Source organism: Coenobita brevimanus, chromosome 2 (assembly GCF_032717465.1).
Source record: "Coenobita brevimanus isolate Jiangsu-jjx chromosome 2, ASM3271746v2, whole genome shotgun sequence".
Classification (NCBI taxonomy): Eukaryota; Metazoa; Arthropoda; class Malacostraca; order Decapoda; family Coenobitidae; genus Coenobita; species Coenobita brevimanus.
Window position 1 is genome coordinate 28,299,446 of NC_136955.1, and position 25,875 is coordinate 28,325,320.

Below are 25,875 nucleotides of genomic sequence, written 5' to 3' on the forward strand. Positions count from 1 at the left end.
TGTATTCTTACTTTCAAAAGAAATTATAAACAATGCATTTAATTATCCCAGAAAGAGCCATTTTATGTGCAATATTCTGATTTGATATATTGCTGTATAACAAAACCTGGACTGTTTCACGGTTTACATAATTATTGAACACTCTGGTCAAAAAAACGTGATTTTCACCAATAAATTAGTAAATATATGTCGTCTGTAAGATAACCGAGTGAATTAATGATTATACCTTAATTAATGGCGGCAATCTTGGAAAATTTACCTTAACTTTTCTCGATTCCTATGGATTTCTGTTAACATCTTGTTTTTGTGACCAGAAGTGTCTCCTGAAAAAAATGAGGCCACCCACGGAGGATCCTGGGGGGGGGGGTACAAGTTCCACTCTAGGCTGGCTCATGGCCTAATAACCATATTCCTCCACTTTTTGTACTTATTCTCAAGGCACGACGCTTACAGACAGGAAAACTCTGCGCTAGTCTAATTCCTGTCCGGTATTTGCAAGTAGTACTGCACCATCAGCCTACTATAAATTTGAAATATTTCATCCATCACCATTCATTACAAACGCCATTCCTCTCTCCATAACTCGTATTTTTACTTCTCTCATCACCTCATCCATATGTATATTGAACACCCATGCGGGCATCACACAACCTTGTCGCACGCCTACACCAATCGTGAACCATTCACTTAGCTATCCATTTACCCTTACATATGCCTCACTACCATCGTAAAATCTCTGGACTGCAGCTAGCAGCTTACCATGTACACCGTACATGCTCAAAACCTTCCACAATCCTTCTCTGTCTATTTTGTCGTATGTTTCTTTTTCAGATCCATAAATGCCATACACACCTTATAGTCCTCCTCACAAGCCTCCTCCACTATCTGTCTTATTGCAAATATTTGATCCACACATCCTCTGCCACTCCTAAACCACCCTGTTCATCACTCACTAGGACTTCTGATATCTCTCCTACTTTCTCTATAATAATTCTTCCATATATCGTTCCTGCCACACTCAGTAAACTTATGCCACGATAATTCTTGCAATCACTTCACTCACCTTTATTTTTGCACAAGGGTACAATTACAGCCCTTTTCCACTCTGCTGGTACAGTTTCACTCATCCATGCCTTCTTACATATCTCCACCAAGCACTTCATTCCTCTCTCTCCACTGCACTTAGCCATCTCTACATATACCTCATGAACCTCAATTTCTTTCCCCCGTCGAACTCAGTTAAAAACACTTGCAGACTCTCCATCTTCTCCATTCCATAAAACCCTTGCTGTCTGGTTTGTCAAATAATGCAAACTAATAACAACATCAAGGGGTATTTCCTTGTCCATTAAAGTATTTTCAAGAATAAAATGGTTAACTTTGTCAAACGCCTTTGAGAAATCAATAAAGAGGATAGAGACATTACCATTGTGCGTGTATCAATGTACGATTCTTTTTAAGGTGAAAATAGCATCAGTTGTTGACGAACTCTTTAAACCAAAAAAACAAACTGACACGTATTAAAACTAAGCATCTCCTCCAGCATTTGCAAAACATGACACTCAAAAGCTTTTAGTAACATAGATGACTGCATCACAGGTCTGTAATTTGGTGACAAGGTACAGTTCCCATTTTGAGCTTTAATGACTGGTGTAATTTTGCCCCTCAACATGTCATCAGGCCGGTAACAATGAACAAAGTAAATATTCATGAAATCAAATATAACTTGCGGGAAATCATCAGTTACATTAGAAAAATATAATCATGAATCCTATCGTGCCCAATTCCCTAATTCATACAGCCAATGTTCTTTCTAACAGTCACTACAGATATTCGCTGGTGAAACGTTGTTCGTCCTCTCTATTTATTTTTAAGCTTAAACAAAAAAATTCTCTTCCCGTATCGTCAGTAACATCATTTTGACTGATGAAAAAAAAATATTATAAATAGCAATAAAGTCTTGACTTACTCAAACCATCAAGTACCTGAGATGACTTTAACTTGTTCCTCCTGTGATTAACCTCTTTCCAGAAACCTCCCATATCTTTACTTTAGTAGTAGTAGTAGTTGTTGTAGTAGTAGTAGTAGTAAATCATTCATATCTTTATTTCATAATGCAACTACGTAGAAAATTAATAAAACAAAAGTTCAAAAATACTGTACATTACAAAATTTTCATAGCCTATAATATTACATGCTGAAATACAGTGTGGGACAAGTTACTACTTAAGATATTCATTTGACATACTCATAACATATCAATTTTTCTTTTCGTATGAAGAACTTAGTAACAGTACCTTTGCTGTGAATATAACGTTTGGCCTTATTTCATGATTAGCCAGCAGGGGCAACAGTAGCTTCAGCAGCAGCAGCGAACTAGTCAAAGACCCTTTATTTTATTTTTTTTTCGTAAAAAAAGATGATTCACATACAAGTTAAAATATAATATACATGTTCCTATTGTCATTAAAATCGCCATTCTATATAATAACAATGTTTATAAAAAGAAAAAGTACGATAAACAACAGCCGTTATTAAAATGTCAAAGAAATAAAGTCGCCTCACCTTAAAATTACTACATGGTTTCATCTTTGCTCATGGTTCTGCACCCAGGCTAGGCTATTCGTGATGGAATTATATCCAAGGCGTGACACGTAATACCACCTCCGTAGTGTAACTTAAAATCATTAAGAACATGTTTACAAAAGAAACCCGGTTTTAAACATGGCAGGTTAAATTTAATGACGACGTTATTAGACTGCATCAACCTTTTGTAATAGCGGCACTGTGTGAGGGTCACATGGTGCCTCAGTAACATCTGGCTACAGGAGGCAGCCACATCATGGTTGCTGGCATAGGCTGGTGTTCCAGTCATTCGTTTTAAAGCTTTACTGTAAGTCCCCTCAAATGCTTTAAATATACATGATCTCCGTGTATCCTTATGGTTTAAAAGAGGCAAACCGTAGTCTGGCTTACAGTACGAGTTAAGAAGGAATAAAAACGTATTAATATCTACACCATTAAAATTTCTAAAAATGCAATTAAAACTTGAATAAAACTTGTTGTCTTTTCTCTACATCTTTGTCATCTTTAAGATCATGCGTGATTATATGTCCCAGTTAGTCATATTCATTTTTTTTTTTTTTTTTAAGAGTAATGAATGGAGAAAGGAAAAACAAAGGAAATAAAAAAAATAAGTCCATGTGCCTACAGGCATCCTCCATTCATAAAATATTTACAGTTGGATTTAAATAAAAGTGGATTAAATGTTTGTGGGAAGCAATTCACAGAAAGTGAATTCCAGAAAGTAGTAGTTCTGAGGATAAATGAATTTTGATAAGAAGAGGTTCTGCACTGCGTGGGAGAGAGTTGGAGTTCATGGGCAATCCCAGCTGCCCGAGTATTTCGGGAGGAAATGTGAAGGGGAGGCACAATTGAAGCAAGTTCACCAGAGCACTTACGGTAAAATATCGGTAAAATAATGCTAAAGATGCAACAGCTCTACGTACTGATAATTGAGGAAGGTCCTGCGTAATGGCAGGATTGTTGATTAATCTAATGGCTTTATTTTAAATTTTGTCCAACTGCCTCAATGCAACGGCTCCACATCTACTCCACACTGGCGATCTCTATTCAGTCTTAGAACGCACATGACTTGTACATTGTGGCCAACTGCTCGTCAGTGAAAAATTCACGAACTCTGTACAGAAGCCCCAATTTTTTAGAAGCATTTTAAGCAAGGGATTTAACATAAGCTGCCCACCTTAGGATGGTGTTTAGTGTGACACCTAGGATATCAGTTGTAGTGGATATGGGACTACTGACATTTAAATTTATGTTGGAGTCTGAGAGATTCTTTCTGTTGGAGAAATTAATGTATTTAGTTTTCTGAGCATTAAATGAGACAAGAGTTGTTTGTCCAAATTCATTATTTTTAGAAAGGTCCTGGTTCAGATAAACTTCTGTGTTTATTTGGGAATTTATAATATCAGATTGTGTAAAGGAGGTACTAAATGTGAAAGAACTATGAAATGTCGAGTCATCAGCATAAGAGTGTATTGGGTCGTAGAGTGACAGACAGGAGGACATTTATGTAAATGTGAAAGAGGGTTGTGGCCAAAACTGATCCTTGAGGTACGCCACCATTCACTGTTGTTTAAAGTTATGATGAATTATGTCATTTTGCTTTACCTTTGATCCTAGGAGCATGCATTTTGTTTTTGTTAATTTTAAGTTATATATCACTTATCATTGATGAAAATTTAGTATACAAATTATTCATGATTTTAATGGAATTAGCACATAGCACAATATCATCGACATAAGCTAGAATATTGATTCTGCTTGCACCAATCATGCACCCTTGACTCAGGCTTGAAATTTCAGATGAAACATTGCCTATATACAGTTTAAATAAAAAGGGAGACAGAGCACCACCCTGTCTAACTCCGTGCTCCGCGTAACAGGGTGCACCATGCACACTCTTCCATTTCATACCAGCCATCTGGTTCCTCAAATAGTGCATAAGCATGTACAGTCGTCAGCACAAATTCGCTGCAAGCCTGCTCGTGTGATGTGGGTCGTTTTGTCTGGCAACGATGTATGGGAACTAGTTGCCACATGAGCCTTTTTAGGCTCTAAAGACGTGTTTGTAAGAATAAGTACTGTAAATCGCCCAGAGTGCAATATTCTTTATATCTGATTAGCAAAATAATGTGCTAAAGACGACAACAGACTTGTGAAATAACGGAACATCCGCTCTCTCCCCCGTATCCCTCCCCATCACCCACCCCAGCCTACCTCTAACCACACCTCTCCCCCTGCTCTTCTTCATTTCCACTCTCCTCTCTCCCCACCCTGTCTACCTTATATTATCCACGGCGCTAATCGACGTAATAAATAGCACTCTTCTCTGTTTCTTTTATATTCCTGTAACCCTTTTTTTCTCTGGATTTGTGCGGTGTGGTGCGGTGAGGATCTGTCCCTTCTCCCCTTTGGGGCTAAGATGCCAATGAATGTGTTTGAGTGGATGAGTAAATTGGGAGTGTGTCATCCTGTCTCGGCTACCTCCCTTTCCTTGGGGGAAGCAGCCTAGGTATATAGATAGATGGCATTTGTGAGATTCTTGCCATGCAACAGTCTTTTTCTCCCATTCATTACTTAAGACATGCTGCAGCAATTCGAAACATTATGGTTCTGATACTGCTTCATAAATCAGTGAACAGTATAATGAGAATGGGAACATTTTCCGTGGCATGAGAGAGAGAGAGAGAGAGAGAGAGAGAGAGAGAGAGAGAGAGAGAGAGAGAGAGAGAGAGAGAGAGAAGTAGGAGGAATGTGCACGAATGTTTGTTTAATTCCTCCTTCTGAAATAATAGCCACCGACTGTCACACACACACACACACACACACAGTAAGGAATACTTCACAAGAACGAGACCTCATTGTTTCTGTATCTAGCGGCTGTTGGTAATGATAAGGGGTGGAGAAAAGAATGACAACTGGAATAATTATACAAAAAAAAGGGAAACAGAATATTAAAGTGGAAAATATGATAAATAAAGCAAGGGTAGCGGCAAATGAATGTATTAACATCATAAATAGAAAAGAACTGAAAAAAAAAGTAGAATTAAAATTGGGCTAAAATGTATTACCGATAACGTTGTTTGGAGGGGAAAGTGGGAAAACATTAAGAGAAAAAGAAAAGAAAGCTCCAAATAGTGTTCAAACTCAGTACTTAACAAAATTAATCAAAGTACCAAGGACAACACCGAAATGTGCTTTATTAAATGAAACACAGGAAGTAAAAATAGAACACAAAATTAACCAGAGAAAACTTGAATATTACATTGAACTCAAGAATAGGGAAGAAGACGCTGTTGAAGTAAAGATGAGAAAACATTATGAAGATTTTGAAAGAAAGTACGTGAGAGAAATAAAAGACATTAAAGAAAAGTACAGCATACCTGAAGACTTAGACACATTAGAAGAGAGAGTTGCAAAAAGGGTAGAAAAGGGAGTAAGACAAAGGAATCAGTGGAACAAGAAATAGGCCTACAGAGATACCTAGAGGAAATAGAGTTTTAAAGCGCAAAGATTATATTTTTGATTCGAACCAGAATGCTAGAAGTGAAGGAAAATTATAAGAAGTATGAGCCTAACCTTATATGTGACATGTGCCAAGAAGAGAATGAAAATCAGCATCATTTATTCATATGTGAAGCATACGAAGATTTAACAAGCGAAATTAAAGGAAAAGAATCAATAACAGAAATACTAAAACAAAATGAATTACAGGTTGTAGCAAATACAGTGGGCAGAATAATGAAACGAAGAGAAGCAATTATGAATATACGGAGCAACATAGAAATGAACAATAGAGACTGAGAAAAAAGAAAAATAAATAAATAAATAAATAAAGCCATCTTATTTAGAGACAAGAACTCCCGGACGGGAGTAGGCGCCAACATCAACAACAACAACAACTGGAATAAAAGAAGTGGGAAGGAGACAGGGAGGGTGAGCATGGGACTCGAATAGGAAGGAATACTGATAATTAGCCTTGGATACAGTTAGTTTTATTAAAGTACTGCGAGCAACTGAGAACAGGACGGGCTGGATTTAGTAAACAAGAGACTTGCGATGCGCAAGTCGGGTTAGTGCCGTGGATAAATGAATGAGGGTAGAGAGGGTGGGGAGAGGAGAAAGTGGAGACATGAACGTGGGTGAGAGGTAGGAAGGAGGGGAGGGATGGGGAGGACATCAGGAAGAGTAAGGGGGAGAGGGGAAGGGAGCTTAGACATGGTTATAATGAGGAATGCCGGAATATTATTCTCATACGTCGTTCCATAACATTCTTCTGTCAACTCTTGCACTTTTTTATACTGATTAAATACGGTATACAGAGTATTGTACTCTAGGCAGTCTCTAGAACCACTTCTTAAAAACACATCTTTAAAGAATATAAAAGTCTATGTGGCAACAACTCCCCTTACACTGTTGCCAGACAAAAGGACGCACATCACACGAGTGGACTTGCAGCGATTTTACGGTGACGACTGTACGCAGTATCTATAGGAATATTCAACCGTAACATTTTCTTTCCTAAAACGAAATGGCTAACTAAATCAAATGCCTTAGAGAGGTCAGTAAAAGTTAAAATGCCATTATCACCCTTGCTATTGTACTTATCTCTTTAAGCAAGAACAAGCATCTGTCTTAGATATATCTCATTGGAAGCCAAACTGTCTTGGATATGGAAAAAACTTTTTCCTCTATAATATTCAGTATTATAATCTCAAATATTTTTAATATATAGGATGACTGCATTACAGGCCTATAATTATTAAAGTGTTACATAACTCTTACTATTCTTAACTATCGTAGTTACTATACCTTTTAAGGTGACTGTGATAATTAGCAATGAGTAAAACAAGCATTAAAAAACTGAGACAAATGAAGTAAAAATTCTTCTGAGACATTCCTTAACCCCTTAAGCGCGGGCATGTTTTTGTGCTCCTTGCACGTCCACACGAGGATATTCGCGCTCCGACTGACTAGTGGACTTGTGGAAACTTCTGAAGTTGGGTAACGAATTCTCCACTTTACACTTCCCGACACCCCGTAACATGATTACCACAGCCTGATATTATCATTAGAAACACTATTCTATGATTTTCAAGTAGTTTGGAATCCATACGCCAAAAAAAACTGTGAGAGCAATAAAAATTACGAGCGCGTATGAGCTTCCCGCTTGGCTCGTTCCCCGCTGGTATTCTGTCATTTATTATTCATAAACACACTCACACTTTATATTCCTATTGCTTTATTACACACATCTATATATATATATATATATATATATATATATATATATATATATATATATATATATATATCCATAAGTTTCCTTCAGTAATAGTAGTTTATTTTCACTCCAGGCCCTTTTTCATTCAGTAAACTAGTGCATAAAGCAAAGCTTTGACTGTCATTACTCCAAGTATTTGTACTCATATTCTTATATTAGTAATTATTTACATTTCTATTTTATTTACACTATGTTATACACTGTCACTTCCAGTAAATAAGGGCTCCTTTCCCTTGGAGCCAGAATGAACTTGGGACACTGAAGCACTCATAGTTTATCACCATTTTCCTCCACTGGCTCATTACATAATTCACCAGAAAGATTGTAGTCACTGTCCATCATTATCATGGGTAGTCAGTTCACGCTCCACAGCAGAGTCATTTAGTCCTTTACCCTTTCCCACACGAGGTTTAGTAGGGGTAGAGGTCACAGGGCCCTCTAGAAGCGGCGGAAATGGAGGGGCGCAAGTGCTATGTGCTTCATCTCAAGAAACAACACTGAACTAAATGACGAGGCAGATATGGGGCCGCCAAGGGTTGACAACGTCAGCGAGGTGACAGCTGCTAATTTATATGCTGTGAAATGATGGGCAGGAAATTAGATAGTTCCAGGTGAATGTGAATATCACTTAGGCTTCTCCCTTCCTTTCTTATATATATTTTTATTACGAGAATAGATTATACAGCATATTTCAAGGGGAAATTACCAGGGAAATTAGCGAACAAGTGCATGTGGGGTGTTGCCAGGTGATAATTAGCCAACTCCAGGTGTATGGCACTATCAGTTATCTTATTTTTTTTGGTATATATTATTTGTACAAGAATAGGGCATAGGGCTTATTTCAATGATGAAATCAGTGGAAAATTCCGGGGAAGATTTGCTTAGCGCAGCGCGGCCAGGCAGGCAAGAGGAGAAGATGATGGAGGGAGGTAGGGAGGAGAGTCAAGAACAGGGATAAATAGCTAAATTGTCAACAATGGATGGGAGTACAGATGACATTAGCAGTGCTGACTATTGTTGGACACTGGCAGTCCTGATAGATGATACAAGCCACCACTTGTAAGCCCGGAAGAATTCAAAATAACACAGAATCGCAAAAGTGACGCCCTGCAGTGTGATCCATTGTGCCCGAACGTCACGAAAGTGACGCCCTGCGGTTAAGGGGTTAAAGACCAGGAGTGGACCCTGTCAAGCCCCACCCAGGGGTTCAGATGCGCTATGGTCTTCCTCAGTGACACTGCTGACACTTGAATAAAAATGTTTCTTTCATTTTCCCATTGCTCTTCAAACTTATTCAAAAAATCTAGTTTTGTGTCAATATCATCATGTTGTGCTGCTAAAAACTTCCTATGAAATATTTTTACAATATCACCGTTACAGTGTTTACCGTCAATGACATTCATAGCTTTCGTTTTTCCTTGTTTTCTTTGCACTTCACACCAAAACTGTCTTTATCTTTATTTCTAAACTTTTCCACTATGCTCTTGCATATTTCATTCTGCTCGTCCCTCTTACAGTCATTCAAAACTTTTCTGAAATCCTTCCTAGAAGCCATCATTTCATAATGTTCAAAAATCCCTACTTTTTTTACCTGTTGCTAACCTCCGTAGATATTTCTCTCTGGCCACTGAATGCTTGCACGTAACGCGTCTGTTCCATCCAGGAAAAACTTTATGCTTATTTATCTGTACAGCTGTTCTTTTGTACTCCTGTGATATTTTTGCAAGAGCAGAACCAGTACTATTATAAAAAAAAAAAAAAAAATACTATACTAGTAGCAGCAGCAGCAGCAGCAGTAGTAGTAGTAGTAGTAGTAGTAGTAGTAGTAGTTCTTGTTGTTGTTGTTGCTGTTGTTGTATTAGTTTCATTTCATTTCATTTCGTAATACAACTACATAGTCTGATAATATCATTCAATATTTTATATACGTACGGTTTATAGAGATGGTTCTAAATACATCAGCAGCAGTGCTTAGACATAAAAATTCCAATATAACCCCCTGATATAAACTGTATGCAACAAAGCATATCATCACAGCATCCCTCTACAGTCACCATTGTTTCAGTCTACTGTTATTACTCATTCCCTTGTCAATAAAGACATGTAGCCCATGTATGCATAAGCAGAAATTGACAATTGTTAAAATATTCAGTAAAAAAATATTAAGAGAAAAAAAAAAATATAAATCCCCAATAAAAAGACAATGATTTTTTAAGCACTCCACACATAATGAAAATAATGCTAAAATGTTTAATAATAAAAAATAATCCTCAAAACCAATATTCTGAAAATATATATGCTTTAAAAATACTGTACCCAGTTCATTAAAATTTTGCTTAAAACAAAAAAGAAGAAAATTTTAAAAATGACTCATATTAAAAAAGCAATAAAAAAAAAAAAAAACAATAAAAAGCAAAACTATGGAAGTTCAATGTCAGGCACATTATAAAAAAAAAACTTTTTAAAATATATGGTTAAAATATTTTTAAAGTGTCTCTAATAAACTAAAACTTCATTTAAATATCGTCCATCCATCCATCATCCAATCCTACGTTGCCCCATAAGGTGTGTAGGAGCCCGGGGCTAGGTAAATTGGTCCTGACATTTAAGATTAGAGTGACCAGCCTTACTCATCCCTGAGTGGCATTACGTGAGCAATAAACCCCAACCATTCCTTGGATATAAACCTTCACTGGCTCAATCTGACTAGAGCGCCGTAATTACTCACAAAACCACCGGGCGCCATACTTTGGTTATATGGTTACCACCCAGCGTATTAAATGGCTTCCTGGCACACAGGAAATCGTTTGGGTTGTCACTCAGTGTAGAGGCACCCACAGGCAGAAGGAAGAGGAAAAAATGAAGGAATGAAAGACAGAAGAAGGAGTGTAAAGTCACCCGTAGGAAGAAGGACGAGGAAAGAATGAAGGAAAGAAAGGAAGGAAAGAAGGATGGAGGAGACGAAAGGCCATACACCCGAGAGCAGCATTACATGGAGTGAGGGGTTGGTGAGCACCTCCAGCTACCACCACATTTCAAAATGATAGATAAATTAAAATCTACATAATTTCCACTCCAATATGACAAGTGTACTAAAATCCATAGAAGATACAGTTCCCCCTCGTATCCTCATGTCTTTGTTCCCACATTATGTGAGAGGTAATAAAATCCAAACTTTCTCCAAGCACATCCACTTCATACTCATTCCTGAACAGGGACACAACATTGTTAATAAGTACGCCATTAACTAAATGTGGAACGATAAGTTTGACAAGAGGGTTGTCATTTTTCTTTAGTCTCTTTACGTACCTTGCTTGGGTCAGAGCTGTGTGGTGATTAGGTAACATCTGCTTGCAGTTATTAGCCGTTATATGGCTACTAGCATGAATAGGAACACCACACTTTTTTTTTTTCTCACGGCCTTATTGTATGCCACTTGAAAACATTTAAAATATTTGTTTTAAAACTTTTTGCATTCCATAAGGGAAGACCATACTGTGGAAGACAATATGAATTAAATAAGTATAAAAAGGTATCAATATTTCCTTTACTAAACTCCCTAAAAATACTCTTAAAAAGGGCGTGAAAGTTACTCAGCCTAAACTCTATATAATATAATCAAAATAACTGAAATTATATAAAAAAAAAAAAAACATAATGTCCCAAGTATTTATAACACTTTACTACTTCGATGTGGTCACTGTTCAAGTACCCTTTCACTGCGTTTTTCAACCACAGTCGATTTATGAATTATTCCCTTTCACTGCGGGAATTGACTGTAGTCAACAGACCTACAAAAACCGTTTGAACTATAGTAGGACTCGCGTACGTTTGCGGCTGTGGTGTGGCCCGCACCTGTGTACAGTGGTGCCACGTTTTCTATACCGTTATCTCTCTCTCTCTCTCTCTCTCTCTCTCTCTCTCTCTCTCTCTCTCCTGGCGGGAAATGTGAGCCACCCTGAGTACTTTTGATTCTTTTATAAGTTATTTATAATTGTGCTTTCATTTGTAATTGTGCTTTCATGCTGTCTGTGCAGAGGACATAAAGGAAGTGACACGAGGTCACCGTCAGGAAGCTATGCTGTCAAGGCCACCGACTGGGTGTGGAAGTGTTGCCGCTCGCGAGTGAATAATGTTTTTTTTTTTTTTACTTCGGTATTGGCATATGCCTACTATTTTGTCCTACATATTAGCTTATGATTATAAATGTGATTATTCCTCGCCCTTAAAATTATGGTAAAAGCCAGTAAATGTGAGCATTTTTCCCTAGCAACATCTGTACAAGCTATGGTTGGGTCTACGGTACTTTATCTTAGGCCAGACTGGGTGTGTAAGTGTTGCCAGTCACAAGAATTACATGAATTATTTCTTTTACTTTGGATATTGGCATATTCCTTCTTTTTTCAGGCTCATTATCTTATATCCATAACTGTGATATTATTACCCACCCTAAAACTACGCTAAAAACCATTAAAAGTGACTACAATTTCTTTTAGCAACACTGTACAATATGTATGCCATGTTTCTGTGTTACTGTATAAATATTTTATGCATAATAAGATTGCTGTTGATTCATCCATCAAAATACACAAGTGTAAGTTTTATTCATCTGAATTTATCGAATTTGTGATGCCTTGTACATAAATAGCTTCTGTTTCACATCGCAAGTTGAAACGTGGCACCATTGTACACAGGTGCGGGCCACACCACAGCCAAAGAACGTACGCGAGTCCTACTATAACCGCGTGGTTCACTAGGCTCCCGCCGACGTTGCTATGGCAATGGCGTTCCAGAACGTGCTGCCACCATGCGGTGGCAAGGCAAAACACAAGGACAACAACGTCCCCTCCGCTCAGCTGATTGGTTGCCTGGGTTATTTCACTATTTCTTGGAGATTCACTATTAATAAGGTAAGTTATAAGCAAAGTAATGTCATCAGATGTTTCATAAGGTTTTGGACGTGTAAGTTACCGAAAACGAGTGAAAATTTATATAGTATGATGGTATACACCGAATATTTACACATCAGCTGGTGAGAGTCGCTGCGTCAATTTAATGGGGTGCTTCTGAAAAGCCTTGTAATCCGGTACAAACACATCCCCACGCTGTTTGAAAAGCATATTTTTCTTTCTCAAATATCTACACTGTTGTGTGAAACTGTGAATCATGGTAATGTCACATACCATAATATAAATAATACAAATAGAACACGTATATATAACGTAGCGTGAATTGTTTATATTTATCATAAACGGAAATTAAAATATCATTGATGGCAACTGCCATTTCAGTGGTCCCATATTATTTGATTTCTGCTCCATTTAGTGCAAGTTAAGTTGTTAATACAATATTTATCCAGACTGTAAATTACGCCTAGGGGGTAGCTTGACTCATTCAGCCTCTATGTGGGCAGAAATTTAATGTTGAGTAAATACTGGGACTCAACATTTTGCTTACTCCCACACCACAAGACCCGTGTTGCCACGGTTTGAGAAGGCCATGTTGTTGCCCCCTCAGACCCTCCAAAGCAATTACAGTACCTTACTTTATCTAACCTAACCAAACCACAAGTAGTCTAAATTGTATGATTTTAAGCATTAGTCCTCGTGTGTTTGCTTTGAAAACAGATCTCTCGTGAAAAACACTGGATTGTCTTGTGCGCATGCGTGAAGGGAATTAGCAGAATGTTGAGTCCCACTATTTACTTAACATTAAATGTCTGCCCACATAGAGACTGAATGAATTAAGATACCTACTAGGCGTAATTTACAGTCTGAACAAACTATGTATTAAGAACCTAACTTGCACTAAATGTAGCAGAAATAAAATAATATAGGACCACTGAAATGGCGGGTTGTCATCAAACGCCATCAATGATATTTTTAATTTTCCATTTATGATAAATATAAACAATTCACGCTACGTTATATGTGTTCTATTTGTATTTTTTATATTACGGTATATGACATTACCATGATTCACAGTTTCACACAACAGTGTAGATGTTTGTCAAAGAAAAATATGCTTTTTAAACAGTGCGGGGATGTGTTTGACCCAATGCTAGTGACATCTACCGGAATACTAGCTTTGAAAGCACTCCATTAAATCCCCGTCTCTTTCACAGTTTGTCACTCCCATGTGACTGTGGCTACTGTCTCGAAGTCTGCACATTTATACAGGTAGGGAATTATTGTCATACCGCTTATGTAACACCCCATATGCTTGTATAAAGATTGTTCTCCAAGCACTGTAATAACTTTTGATCTCAGTGAAGAAAGGATTTTTTTTTTTTTTTTACCTTCAGTTCACATGTTCATTACACTGTGGTAAATCTTAATGGTAAATCATTACTGCTGTATTTATGTGTGTTCCATTGCCATGAGAGTCAGTATATAGTTATTTATAGATAACTGGTATTTTAGGTGGTAAATTGTGACTACAGGTACTGTTAGTATTTCCATGCGTTGTGTGTGGCTTTGTTGTTTATTTTTGGATTTTACTGTCAGTATATATCGCTTGGTTCTCCTGTTTACTGATGTCACTTGTTACAGTCTGGTAATTGCTCTGTGTGTAGAGGAAAAGAGTGTCAGTATGACTCTGATGAAGATGAAGATTATGTCCCTGATGAACTCGTGAAACTGATAGTAGCAGTTACTTCTCCAGTACTAATGATCTCAGTGATTCAAGGGGTGAAACATGTAGTGACGGTGACCTAGATGATCTGCCTACCTCACCTGAGACCACTGTGAGAATGTCTGGGAACCATTATAAATGGAAGAAACAAACCAATATTCAAGCAACAATAATAGCACTGTAAAGTGTGTTACAGATTATACTGAACAACACAGAGTAATTGGTTTTGGTAATCTTTCCCCGTATCAGAGTTTTATCAAGTTATTTCCAGAGAGTATTTTGGATTTAGTAGCAGCAGAAACTAGCAAGTGTGCAAAAAAAAAAGCAAGAGACAAAAGAAGACCACTGAAAAACAGATCAAGATGTAAATTATGGGAAGATGTCACTGCAGATGATATAAAAGCATTCACTGCAGTAGAAATACGTATGGGTTTGGTGCACAAGCCAATACTAGCAAGCTATTTCAGTCAAGGTAGTTTTTTCTAGATACACCAGGGTTTGGGACTGTGTTTTCCAGAGAAAATTATGAAATTATTCGTGCTTTCCTGCACTTTGCATGTAATGAGGCAGGTAAAGACAGATATGATGAATTACAGTATACAAGATTAGACCCATTGTGGACATTGTGAAAGATTTGTATCGTGAAGCCTATGTCAGTAACAGAGAGATCAGCATAGATGAGTCAATGGTAAAATTCTCGGGACGACTCTCTTTCAAACAGTACCTGCCTTCTAAGTGGGGAATAAAATTATGGTCTTTATATTACTCTCACACAGGATACCTTCTAAAGTTTGAGGTTTACACAGGTAAAGAAAATGACACAGTAAGGGGTAGTTTAGCATCAAGAGTGGTTTACTATTTACTGAATGGATTTGAGAACAGAGGTCACATTGTATATATGGACAAGTTCTATTCAAGTGTAGAACATTTTGATTCTCTAAGGCAGGTTAACACTGGTGCTTGTGGTACGGTGAGAATAAAGAGAAGAGACTTGCCTCCTGAAATGAAGGAAATAAAACTGAATAAAGGCCAGCTCCCTGTTATTTGGCTTACTGAGGATAACACACTCCTGGCCTGTACATGGCAGGACACGGGAAGAGTGAATGTGCTCTCAACTGTTGGAGATGCAGGAACGAGACAAGTCGAATTAAGTAAAAAAGGAGGAATAGAACTGTTGAAAAGCCATCTGTTCAGGTGTTGTGCTACATGTATATGGGAGGTGTAGATAAGTTTGATCAGCTGTGTTCTTCCTATCCATTCAGTCACAAGTCCTTGAAGTGGTATCAGACCATTTGGCATTATATAATTGAAACAGCTTTGGTGAATAGCAATATATGCTACAACATCCAAAACAAAGTAAATGTAAGCCCCAAGAATTACAGAGAGAAGGTGATAATGGGGCTGTTGGAAGGTTACTCAGGCAGAGTCCAAACAAAGCGAGGCAGGTTTTCCTCACCCTTGAAATGACGCTAACAAAGCGGCATTTCATTCAAAAATATGAAGATCAGAATTGAAAGCCAAATTGTAAGGTTTGTTCTATTTTACCCAAAAATTGCAAAAAGAAGGGTAAAGGATCCTGTAAAAGGAAGCAGACCTCATACTATTGTAACCAGTGCAGGGAAAAGCCACCTCTCTGCATAATACCATGTTTTAAGATATACCACACTCAACAGACGTATAGAAGGTATTGTCAATGTGTGTAAATGGATAGAGAGGTGTAAAAAGAAAGACTATTATTTTGTGAATTATATAACTTGGCTGTGAACATTGGAAACGTGAAATATCTTTACATGAAACATGAGTATGGGAAAATTTTATTCCAGAAAGTTTACTTGAATTATAAAGGTTATATATCTGTGCTATTTTATATCAATGGTGATATTTCATATCCTGCAGTATCATAAAAAGTGTCAGTATACTTTGTAGGAAAATTTGTATAGTTTTTATTAGTCTATAGATGAAGAAATAAGTGTCCATTTTTGCAAGTTTTTGCCATTTCTATTGTCCTCCTGATAATATGTATAAATCTTAAGAAATTTTACTGCTGGAAATGGAAATGTAAGTATTAGGCAATCACAAAACTGTATTAGACAACGCCCAGTACCATTTAGATTTTTTTTGCTGGAGAATTGACACTTTTTGAGAACCGCACAGAAAAAAAAATCCGCAACGAAAGGGTACTATCACTTATAAACGCTGATTTTTTTTTTTTTTAACAAATACACTTAGTTTTTTCTTAATTAATAACTAATATGTGGTCTTCTATACAGGAACACAGAGTAGTAGTAGTAGTAGTAGTAGATGTAACCCCTAGCTCATCTGGACATGAACCAGTGTACTGCAGGTTGAAGCTGCCCTTCTCTTACAGTCTATCTTCCTTTCGGAAAATAGAACGGAAACCGTGGACCGTTAGTGGGCGTTTCTCTCCAGCGCTTCACAAGGACCGTGATAAAGATGCGCAGTTTCATATATTAGGATATATAACGATACGGCAAACTTGACTTTTTAAAACCAAATGTTACGGTCTTCGCAGTCATCAAATTTTTGTAATGATACGTCAATGAAGAATTCAAACTTTCCATTACAAAAGTGGCGTGATATTATTGCCCACAATTTCTCAAGTAGTAGTAGTTGGAACCTCAGGTTCATATGAACGTGAACCCGGTGGACTGCAGGCTGACGTTACCCTTTTCCTACGGTCCACCATCCTGCTTTGGGAGGATAGGGAGAGATCTGAGAAGTATTTGTATTACCAGGCAGCGGAGGGACATAGATATATCTGTGCCACCACGCAAGGGCGTCCCCCCCCCCTCCAGCGCCTACTTATCAAGAAAATACTACAAATGTAATATGATATACAGTGTTGAATTGCTAAGAATGAGGTCCCAGGAAGCCCAATAATCCCTCAGAAAAATAATCCCCGACATCCACAAGACTAAGGTCCTAGAAGCATTCAGCTCCTCAACAGGCTCACTCACGAAGAGTAATAAGGACGTCCTGGGAAATCGGGGTGTGAAATAGTGGCTTGTTGGGGTCATGACTGGGGTTGATGGTCTTGCCTGGTGGTGCAGAAAAACTGAGGTTCTGGAACACCGTTGTTGTGAAGATGAAGAGTTCCATTCGAGCCAGAGCTTCACCCAGGCAGTTCCGCTTTCCTGCAGTAAAACAAATGTAAAAATGCGGGATGCAGGAATTTCAGGAATCTTTCATGAATGTCAGTGTTGGGTTGTGGGAGGATGATCTTGTGTGGTGTGATATGACTGAGTGGTATTTTACATTCAGTGGAATGGTATGTTTTGCTAAAGCCACTAGAGTAGCATTTGAAGTCGTTAGTGAGAGTGAGAGGCTCAAAGCCGTGTCTCAAGACGCAACTCCATCTTAAGTGACTGTTATTGATACTCGTATTACTTGGTCTGTGTAACATCTCTTAATATCAGTCTGCTGTTTGTTCATTTGTATGTTTGTGGTAGAAATGTAAGATCACAATTTTCAAGTTACAGAGTTGAAGATTTGCAAGTGAATACATACGGTCCGGATGAAGGTCAGGAGCATTATATAGTCAGTGTGCTGAGTTCAGGAGTGAGGGACAAGACTCAGATACCAATCCACTGACTAAAACCATCCACAGTTTTCTACATTTAAAAATATGAATAGTTATGAACAAAGGAAAAAATACTATTTACCACAGATACAATGCATCTGTCTCGCTGGATGGGTCACAACCCTGAACTCCAGTTCCGACATTTCAAGAAAATATCCGCACTTATCAGTAATTGAATCTTTTATGGATATGCTTAAAAAACTTTCAAAGACAATCTGAAAATCCACCTTAGAAAAGACACGTGAAACAGAGGTAGATTTCCGAGGAAATTCGTGGAAACCAAGCAAAACAAAGCAACATCAAACAGAATTCCTCCTGGGTGGGCCATGTAATGTTGGTCATGGCGTTTTGGTTACAACAGCTATTGTCCATAAGTTTGCCAAACCCGATCAAAGCAGGGTACAACTGTTACACGATATTTGGATAACTTTTCTTCTTCTTTTTTTTTTTTCCGTTGGGGTCTTCTTGTCGGTTTGTTATCTTTAGATATTAAGGTATCAGTGTTATCAAACACAGTAAAGAAGCAAAACCTTCACTCAAAGGAAAAAAAAAAAGTAATAGGTACTTCCACATTACCCTATTCAAGGTGTAGAGGCCTGTTCTAAAATACTACAGTTGAGTGCATTCAGCGGTGGATGGCTAACCTAATCCCTTTGCTGAGATTAAATAACTGAAAACTCTTATCTCTAACGTGTTGGTTCCGATTTATTTGAGCAAGGTGGATAAAATGCTGGGCATCGTGTAAGAACTGGGTTCTCGGCGATAAAGGATAAGGATCCTTCCTCCTTGGTGACAATGCATGGAGCGAATATCACTAGAGGAGTTCCTCAAATTACTCACCACCATGAAATTGTTATGGTCATATACTAATTAAATACTCACAATATTAAAATGGACACAAAATACAGAGAGATTGTTTTTGTTGACTCCCCTTTTGGAGTATACGGTGTACATTATTATATATACGGTAGATTCAGTTTACTTTTAAAATAAAGCACGAAGATATGGACAGATTTCAGTTTCTGACATTTTTTTGAAGCATGTTACGATAGAATAAGTATGATACTTCTATATCGCTGGTGACTTCATTCTATAAATTAGGATGCAGACTGTTCACACCTAAAACTACATGTGTTTCATCAATGATAGTCTGATATTATAGGCTTCCTTACATCCTTACACCTTCTCTTATTGAGTATTGTTAATATAGCCAATAATTCTGCGCTTTGCAAAATTTGCCTTACCAACACTAAAGGGTAAAAATCCTTCCTTCTTGCTGACAAATCGTCCTTCTTCATCAAGCCACCGCTCGGGAAGAAACTGGTGGGGGCCTTTCCAGTAACGTGGGTCATGGTGAATGGACACTGCAACGGCGTTCAAGATGCTGCCCTGCAAAAATGGTGGATTGATTATAAGATAGGCAATATATAATGCCCCTGTAATACCAATACTGCTGCTGTACAAAGATACTATTGTAATGGTCAAGAAACATGACCGTACTGTAAAACACCAGGTTGGGGAAGCTTGGTTTATGTAAATTTGAGCATCTTTTAGGGCCTGTGTGATGTGATGGCACATCTCATTTTCATCATCATGGAGAAAACAAGACATATCAAAGCAGTTTCAGTGACACAACAACTGCCAGAATGTAAAATGAGAATTATATTTACGTAAACATTGGGAAATGATGTTACAGATTAATGAAGGAAATGCGTCAACAATCTCCCGTTGTGCTGAAAAAAAAAAAAAAAAAAAGCTTCGACATTCTCCTGTTGTGCTGAAAAAAAAAAAAAAAAAAAGGAGTATGTAAAAAACATACTCTAACTTACAAACAGGATATGAGGATGAAGTCGGGTATTACTCGTATTCAATAGGTGAATCATGAGTTGAACACTTTCCCTTAAAAACACACACACACACACACACACACACACACGCCATGATGATCATCATCATCCACTGTAGGACAAAGTCTTCTGTTAGCATGTTCTATCCAGTTCCAGTGAATTCCGAATCTAAACTCGCCATTTTGTCCTCTGTCTTCCTCTTCCTCTCACTGAATCGCTGGACTATTACTCAGTCGCTGGGTTGTCTGTTTGTTGGCTGTTCTACAAAGGATGTGACCTGCCTATATCAGTTTTAGTTTTTTTTATAATACTGATAAAATCCCCTGCTTCCGTCTGGTTCCATTCCACGAATATCATTTTATCTTTCCACGTGACACCTACCACGATCCTTTCCATTCCTCTCAAAGAGATCCTAAATATATCTTCCAAGGATTTGGTTAGGCTCCACATTTTCAGTTCATAAGACAGAAGAGAAAGGGCACTAATTATATTACCAACTACTTTGTTATCATTCATGTTACTCATTAGATTGCCCAAACCCCAATATTTCATTACAATTATACGCTTAGTATCGCTCCCATGTAGTGCCTGAACTGCCACTCTTAGGTATGTGCATTCCGCAACACATTTTAGTTTTCATATCCTGATTTTACCACAAGGAATGGACATGCCCATTAAACATAATTTCCCAGTCCTTTATAGTGATTGCACACCTCTGATCCTAATTCCTTCGTCAATCTGTTTTTTAACGTCCTCTGGACATGCAGTGAATAACTTGGGTGAATTTGTATATGCTTGTCTCGTATGCCTCTTTTACTGATATTTTGTAACTACCCTCAAGGAGCATCATAACTGTTGTACTATATCTTGCAGTATATAAATATCAGCTACTTTTATAGCTTGTCCTTGCATTGCTCCCATCACTGCAGATTTTTCAACATAACTGATTTGTTATCAGTAAACAGAATGAACAATGGTTTCTTACATCATGAAGTTTTATCAGTCACCTGATCAGTAACCTGAATGAAGTCTGCTGTTGAGCTAATTTTGCTGGTTCCATTAAACGCAGTGTTAAGAAGCGATGTTTGCCAGTTAGGTAGTCAAGGAGCATCTCGATGTTTCTCGACGTTTACCGTAGGTTTCGGTAAGAGTCAGAGTTGCCAGTTTGCCTGCTGTTTGTGAGCTTAGGTATTTCGTAAGTTATGCATTAATTTTTTTGCTCTTTTTCTAAGTAATGCTATATTTATGTGATTGTTAAATTATGTAATTTAAGTTCGTATGGTAAATGATTTACAGTGTTCGTAATGTAAGAAAACTCTTGCATGTTTTTGTTGTCTCCGAGTTGGTAACTGTGCTCCTTTCTAGATTACACCAGAACTGTGGAGAAGTATATCATTCTAGTAATGCAAGCTTGTATAAGGATGGATAAGAGACTGTTTCGAGTTCAGTCGGTTTTCAGTTTAGTTTGAGTGTACTGCAGTGTCAGTGCAGTGAAGTTTGTATGTTTTAGGTACTTGGGAAAACAGTGAAGTGTTACTGATGTTCGTATATCATTGGTTCTCCTGAAAATAGTGAAGTGTTGTCAAGCATTAAGTGTTATTGCATTCAGTAAACTTTGTATAGCTCCAGTGCTTGTGAGAATAGTGAAGTGAAGTTGGAAAGCATTAAGTGGAATTAATTATTTGGAAAATAAAGACAGTGAGCTTTAAGAAGCCAGTGTTTATTTTTGCCACAGCTGATCTTGAGTGCTGTACACCGAAAGGCTGACCATAAGTAGAACAACTCACTGGGCAACGCCCTTCCTGTACTGAACTACTGCTGTTGGGAGCCTGTGGCAGTGTGGGGTGAGGATGTAACAGTAAGAATATTCCGGTCTGTTAAAACATTTTTGTAAAGCATGAGAACAGCATGGCGAGCGCTAATCTGATGGGAGGTCTTAAATGTCATTTTGTTTAGAAGAATAGGGACATTTTCTGAGGTCTGGGCACAACCCTGGCCTCCAAACATTTCGTTAGTAGTTTGCTGTTTCATTTAATGTAGAGCCATCTGCACAAGAATAGGATCGCTGATGAGCCCATCATCACCTCCCTTACCCATTTTCATTCCTCTCAACACCTTCTCTTTACATCCTCTGTCCATCTAATGCTGCGGATCACTGTATCCAGTATTTCTCCATCCTGAATTGACTCACGGACAACGATGAAGCTATCGTAAAATTTTGCATAAATCCTTCTGCTGTTTTGATTACTTCGCTGATGGTCTTCATTATTTCTATGATAGAATCTCTGACATCAAACATCTGGTTCCTTTCTAAACCAAGTCTCCATTTGGTTTCTTCGGGCTTTCACATTTCCTTAAAGTTTCTTCAGTTTTGAACATGGTAAAATCATTGGTAGGTGGCCGCGTCCAATATTCTCTCTCTCTCTCTCTCTCTCTCTCTCTCTCTCTCTCTCTCTCTCTCTCTCTCTCTCTCTCTCTCTCTCTCTCTCTCTCAGTGTGTGTGTGTGTGTGTGTGTGTGTGTGTGTGTGTGTGTGTGAAGGCAAGTACGGCATTTATATCTGCTTCATTCCTCCAATGAACGATCTTTTTGACCTGTTTGGAAAAGTCAAGGGACAGTTTTGTTTATTTCGATTTTAGTAGTTGGTGGTTTGATAAAAAGAGGATATTCTATTGTGACATTTATAAACAACATATAGCTACCAAATGTACTTTGTTAGTATCAGTCAGTTGTTTTTTGTCATAGATTATATTCAAAATGGAGAATAATGAGCAGACTTAACAAACTCAACATTATAATACACAATAAAAATTGATTTTATGTAGAGTTGCAGGTACCGTACTTTACATATGTAACAATACTGGTGATTTTATAACCCTGAGTCCATACAACGGAAGTTCTTGCCCAGGTTCCACATAAATTAGTGTCCTGTCCAACATCCCTCTTCGCACATATTCCCATGTGACATGTCAGGCATGAATGGTTCAAAGCAATGACTACCCTGCTATAGCCTGTTAAAGTTCACACACACAAACACACACACACACACACAAACACACATATATATATATATATATATATATATATATATATATATATATATATATATATATATATATATATAAAATGGACAACAGGTTATTTGGTCAATAATTTTCCAGGCTGTCTTGCATCTTTGATTAAAGCTACTATGATACTAGGATGCAAGCAGACAGTTTAGAGAAATAATGATCATTGTGGTAGAGACAGAAAAGAGATAAAGATGCAACAGTATGGTGAAGTGAGAGATGATGGAGGGAGCCAATAAAAGGAGGAGTGTTAATGAGAACAAAAGCCTATGACTTCAACTTGTTTGATAAGAGCTGTATGCGGTGAGCCTCCCCACATGTGAAGTTGTTCTATGTGCTAATAAAGCCCGTATATAAAGACAACAACTATGCAGGAGTAAAGAAGGCAGGAGTCTCATGGAATCAGATTTTACAGAAGATGTAATACGATCTTGCGAAGATAAATCCCATAGCAGGAATGAAACCCCAAGTAAGTATAAAGATGATGCAGGACTGAGTTGGATATACCCTGTGGTAAAAAATTAGGAGATACTCCTGCGGATGATTTTGTTGGGTTGAAAGATGTAAAAAGTGAGTTTTTGATGCACTGAAAACAAGACTACTTATACCCCAGTCAGAGATGTGAGCCAAGTCAGACATTATCCCTCATCCCTTGTTTGTTGAAGTATCTGATGGATGCTGCGGGGGTGCGGAGAAATGGAAAGGTGAAGAGGTGGAGTCATCAGCGTATAAGTGGATAGGGTTAGATGTACAGCTCAGAAGGTCATTATTGATTAAAAGGGAGTTGGTGATAGGACAGAGCCCTGAAAACACCACTCTTGATAGCTTTAGGAGAAGAACACTGGCCATCTCCAACAGCAGCTACTGAACCAAAGGAAAGGAAGCTAGAGATGAAGGTGCAGATAGATTGATAGAAACCGTAAGAGGGCAGTTTACAGAATTAAAGATTTATGCCAGACTCGATCAGAAAGCCATTGAGATGTCAAGTGCAAAAGCAAACCTCTCGCTTGAAATCCCAAGCGGAAGATGACCAGGAGTCTGAAAGGTAGGTGAGAAGATCGCCAGTAGAGCGTCTCTCATGGAACCCATACTGACGTTCAGAAAGATGGTACTGTAGTGATAGAAAAGGTGCTTTATTTATTTATTTATTTATTTATTTTATTTATTTTTTTAAGAATAGACTCAAAGACATTTGAAATAGAGGATGTTAAAGCAATTAGACTACAGTTTGAGGGCTGAGAATCGTCACCCTCCTTTGGGACAGGCTGAATGAGAATAGACTTCCAGCAAGAAGTAAAGGTAAAGGAGCTGACAGACAGAGGCAAAGGAATTACCTAGGTAGGATGTAAACACAAAAGCACAGTTCTTGAGGACAACAAAGGGGATGTAACTTGCAATACTTTGGTGATAGAAACTCCGTGCACAAACAGCTAGATAAGGAGTTTATTACAAGCTCACAGTAAAATAGTCTGCCCGAATAGGCTGCCTGCTATCAACTGATGCAATAACGCTTTCTTCAGACGTGGGAGAAGCGTGCTGACCTGGCAAGTTTAGTGGGGGCATGTATGCATTGGGGGGGGGCGGCACATATACATCAGGGGTAGACATATTGTGGAGGGGGTGCTTTTCTCCCCCAGGTAGCTGAGATGGTGTCTCCTGACACCAGGAGTTAAATGGTGTTTGATTATAGTATGTGTGGGAAGGCAGGACCGGGAGGTTTGTACAAGGGATAAGTATGATACAGGGGCAGTAGGGGAGACATGGCCATGTTGAGGGGAGGGAATTAAGAAGGATATATACATATAAGATATACAAGGAATAAGACATAATGGGAATTATACAATAATAGTTTGATACATGATAAACAAGGAGTAGATATGAGAGTTCTATTGTTGCTCTTCCTTCTTTTTTTTTTTTTTTATTTTTTTTTGTATTTTATGTAGGACACACTTTCACTCAGTAATGCATGAAAGAAATACCATAATTTTCTAGTAGGCAGAGTGCTGTTAACAGTTTGGTTAATTCTAAGATGGCAATGGTAGTCACTGAATGTGAGCACACTAAGTACGGGAGTTTCTATGTCGTGTGTAGGGCGTACTATGCCTGTAGCGACTCTGATTTCTTGGAGTCGACGTTCCATTTTTCTGACACAACAATGCACTGCACATATGATGAGTAGAAAACCTATGAAAGCGAGAACCACAGGGGGAAACACAACTGTTGGATGAACCCATGAACGGCTGAAGGCCAGAGAAAATTGATCCATAATGAAATCACTGGCATTGAGGAAGGTTAGCATGCACAAGGTAGGGGAGGTGATGGTAATGTTGGCAGATGGTAGGGTTGAAGGTATGTCGAGTGGTTGAAAGATGTCATAGCAGTGATTACAGACAGCTTGGTGATAGCGAGTGGCGTAAGTGATGACGGACTCTGATTTGACGGTACAATAGTCAGGTGCTTTGTAGAGACCACTAGCGGGGACGGATCGAACCGAAGAACCAGGACACATGATTATGATGGAGATGGGAACAGCAAAGAAGAAGTACTGGACATGGTTGAGGTGAGCATGGTGGACTGGGAGGTCAGGAGCTAGGACAAAAGAACAGGCCGAGTAGATGGAATGGTTGCGAGCTAAAGCAGACTCGCAGGGTGTAGCTTTGCTAGGGAAGATAGCAAAAAGGTGGGCAGCACAGAGACGAGAGGTCGGAGTAAAGGGAGGAACATTTCTGGAGGTCTGTGGAAGAAAGGAAAGCAACTGAAAGATGATCATGGGAGAGGAGGAAATATTCTGAAGGAACAGATACTTGTAACAAGGAGTTGTCGAGGCGGAAAGGGAAAGGGAATGATGTGGAAAAGGTTC

At 38.3% G+C, this 25,875-nt stretch overlaps 1 pseudogene; it reads right to left on the minus strand.

The window, feature by feature from the left end:
• Positions 1-17,470: 17,470 nt before the first annotated feature.
• Positions 17,471-25,875, minus strand: part of LOC145391963 (cytochrome P450 2L1 pseudogene) — an 8,736-nt pseudogene continuing 331 nt past the window's right edge.